The sequence below is a fragment of the Bison bison genome, unplaced genomic scaffold (genome assembly GCF_000754665.1).
Source record: "Bison bison bison isolate TAMUID 2011002044 unplaced genomic scaffold, Bison_UMD1.0 scf7180017864163, whole genome shotgun sequence".
Lineage (NCBI taxonomy): Eukaryota > Metazoa > Chordata > Mammalia > Artiodactyla > Bovidae > Bison > Bison bison.
In genome coordinates, this window is record NW_011494735.1 from 2,049,544 (window position 1) to 2,052,985 (window position 3,442).

Below are 3,442 nucleotides of genomic sequence, written 5' to 3' on the forward strand. Positions count from 1 at the left end.
TTGACTAGATGGACCTTTGTTGGCAAAGTAATGTCTCTGCTTTTGAATATGCTATCTAGGTTGGTCATAACTTTCCTTCCAAGGAGTAACAGTCTTTTAATTTCATGGCTGCAATCACCATCTGCAGTGATTTTGGAGCCCAAAAAAATAAAGTCTGACACTGTTTCCCCTGTTTCCCCATCTATTTCCCATGAAGTGTTGGGACCAGATGCCATGATCTTAGTTTTCTGAATGTTGAGCTTTTCACTCTCCTCTTTCACTTTCAGGGCACCATAAAACTCCTAGAAGAGAGTACAGGCAAAACATTCTCTGACATAAATCAAACAAATGTTTTCTTAGGTCAGTCTCCCAAAGCAATAGAAATAAAATCTAAAATAAGTTGCACCTAATCAAACTTACAAGCTTTTGCACAGCAAAGGAAACCATTAAAAAAAAAAAAAAAAAAAACAATGAAAAGGCAACCTGCAGAAGGGGAGAAAATGTTTGCAAATGATGCCACTGACAAGGGCTTAATCTCCAAAATATACAAACAGGTCATACAACTCAACAACAACAACAAAAAAAAACAACCCATTTGGAAAATAGGAAGAAGCCCTTAATAGACATTTCTTTAAAGACATCTGGCCAGTAGGCACATGAAAAGATGCTCAACATCGCTAATTAGTAGACAAATGCAAGTCAAAACTGTAATGAAGTAGCATTTCACACCAGAGTGGTCATCATTAAAAAGTCTACAAATAACACATGCTAGATAGGGTATGGAGAAAAGGGAATCCTCCTACAGCATTGGTGGCAATGTAAGTTGGTGCAGTCACTATGGAAAACAGTATGGAGATTCCTTAGAAAATTAAACATAAAAGTACCATGTGATCCAGCAATCCTATTGCTGGGCATATACCCAGACAAAACTAATTCAAAAGGTATACAGACATCTATGTTCATAACAGCACTGTTCACAGTCGTCAAAATATGGAAGCAACCTAAATGTCTGTTGACAGATGAATGGATAAAGAGTAGGTGCTACAAATATACAATGGAATACTACTCAGTCATAAAAAATAATGCCATTTGCAGCATCATGGATGCAACTAGAGATTATTATACTAAGTGAAGTAAGTCAGAAAGAAAGACAAATACCATGTGATACCACTTGTATGTGGAATCTAAAATATGGCACCAATGAACCTATCTACAAAATAGAAACAGACTCAGAAACGTAGAGATCAGACTTGTGGCTGCCAAGAGGAAGGGTGACTAGGATTTGGGGTTGGTAAATGCAAACTATACATTTAGAGTAGATACACAAGTCCTACTGTTTAGCACAGGGAACTACATCCAATGTCCTAGGATTAACCCATAATGGAGAAGAATATTTTAAAAGATTGTATTTATATATGTATAAAACTGAGTCACTTTGCTGTACAGCAGAGATTGGCACTACATTGTAAATCAACTATACTTCAATAAAAAATATATTATAAAAAGAAAAAATTTTAAATATAAAACAAAACAAAATGTTAGAAAAGAATCAGAGACAACTCAAGCAGCAAGAACATTAAGGAACACATTCAAACAATTAGTAAGTCTACAAGCTGGCATTTAATCAGGTGTTTGGGTTGTTGTTTTTGACTCCAATAATAGTTAAAATCTTTTTCTACATGTATTCTTTTAAAGGCTGTGTAGAAAAAAAAGCATAAATCACACAGATTACTTTTATATTCCTGTTAAAAGTCTATAACTACTAATAAGAAGATAAGACAAAGAGGAGTAAATCCCTATGGATGGCTTCTTATCTTGCCTACCTTGTAGGGTATGATTCTCAGCCATGCAGAATTAAATGGGACAATGAAAAGCCCGTAGGTCATATCATTTAAAACCCAACTGAGAACTAAATAAAATTCCTAAAGTGAAAATACATAAGTAAATAAATAAATGCTGCCTGCTGATTTATAGACTTATTTTGTCAGGTAGAGACCTTTTCCTCATGGTTCTCCAGACTTATGGGGCTACCTTCAAAACTGCAGTTGTGGTGGTTTAGAGCTGGCATTGAAGTAATTGCTAGGTATACAGTAGGATCTACTGATGGTATGCTTGTTACTAGGGGCTCAGGTGAGTGTGGGTTAGGTTTGCTGCTGGGTGGATGAGACTGGCTCCAGTACCTTTGTTCAGTAGGGTGGTCCTGGGCCACAGTTCCTTTTCAGAGTGCACAGTTGAGACCTCAGTTGGTCAGCCTATTTCTGGGTTTGTGAATCCGTGTGACTCCCACCAGGACTCCCACCAGGACTCCAAACTTTTACACATTATTATGTGTCTGATGGAAATTACTATCATTATTAAGCAATAAGTGCAGCCCTTAAATGCCTTCCCAGGTGATGCTATGAGGGGCTTCCTCCTAGCTCAGTTGGTAAAGAATCTGCCTGTAATGCAGGAGACCTGGTTTCCATCCCTGGGTCAGGAACATCCCCTGGAGGAGGAAATGGTAACCCACTCCAGTATTCTTGCCTGGAGAATCCCATGGACAGAGGAGCCTGGCAGGAGCCTGTGTCCATGAGATCACAAGAGTCAGACACGACTTAACAACTATACCACCAACACCACCACCAGGTGACGTTAGTGGTAAAGACCACCTGCCCATGCAGGAGGCATAAGGGACATGAGTTTGATCCCTGGGAAGGGAAGATCCCCTGGAGGAAGACATGGCAACCCACTCCAGTATTCTTGCTGGAGAATTCCATGGACAAAGGAGTCTGGCGTGCTATGCTCCATAGGGTCAAAAAGAGTCAGACACAATTGAAGCCACTTAGCACGCATGCACAGAGACCTTAAAGAGTCAAATATTTGAAGATTTGTCATTAGTGTATATAATCAAATAAGAACTGTTATGTCTTAAATATATTTTATTTGAGAAATCTATAGTTTTTCTACAAACCAATCACTAATATTGAGACCTCACAGCAAGAAGATGTATTTGGGTAGGGTAATCAATGCATAAGGTAATTGAGAAGAATATTACTGAAAAAAAGATTTTTTTTTAAGAAGATAATCACTAGTCATTTTGCGGAGACGTTTTGGCTGATAGACTCAAGGAGTTGTACTAAAGACATTGCTGCTGCTGCTGCTGCTGCTACGAAGTCGCTTCAGTCGTGTCCGACTCTGTGCGACCCCATAGACAGCAGCCCACCAGGCTCCCCCGTCCCTGGGATTCTCCAGGCAAGAACACTGGAGTGAGTTGCCATTTCCTTCTCCAATGCATGAAAGTGAAAAGTGAAAGTGAAGTCGCTCAGTCGTGTCCGACTCTTTGCGACCCCATGGACTGCAGCCTACCAGGCTCCTCCGCCCATGGGATTTTCCAGGCAAGAGTAGTGGAGTGGGGTGCCATCGCCTTCTCCAGCTAAAGACGTTAGTAAGTAAATAAATCCATAAGATGTGAAGACACCAGGTT

At 39.7% G+C, this 3,442-nt stretch overlaps 1 protein-coding gene across 2 annotated transcripts in view; it reads left to right on the forward strand.

The window, feature by feature from the left end:
* Positions 1-3,442, forward strand: part of CPNE8 (copine VIII) — a 274,643-nt gene that overhangs the window by 201,376 nt on the left and 69,825 nt on the right. The gene's annotated exons all lie outside the window — the stretch shown is intronic.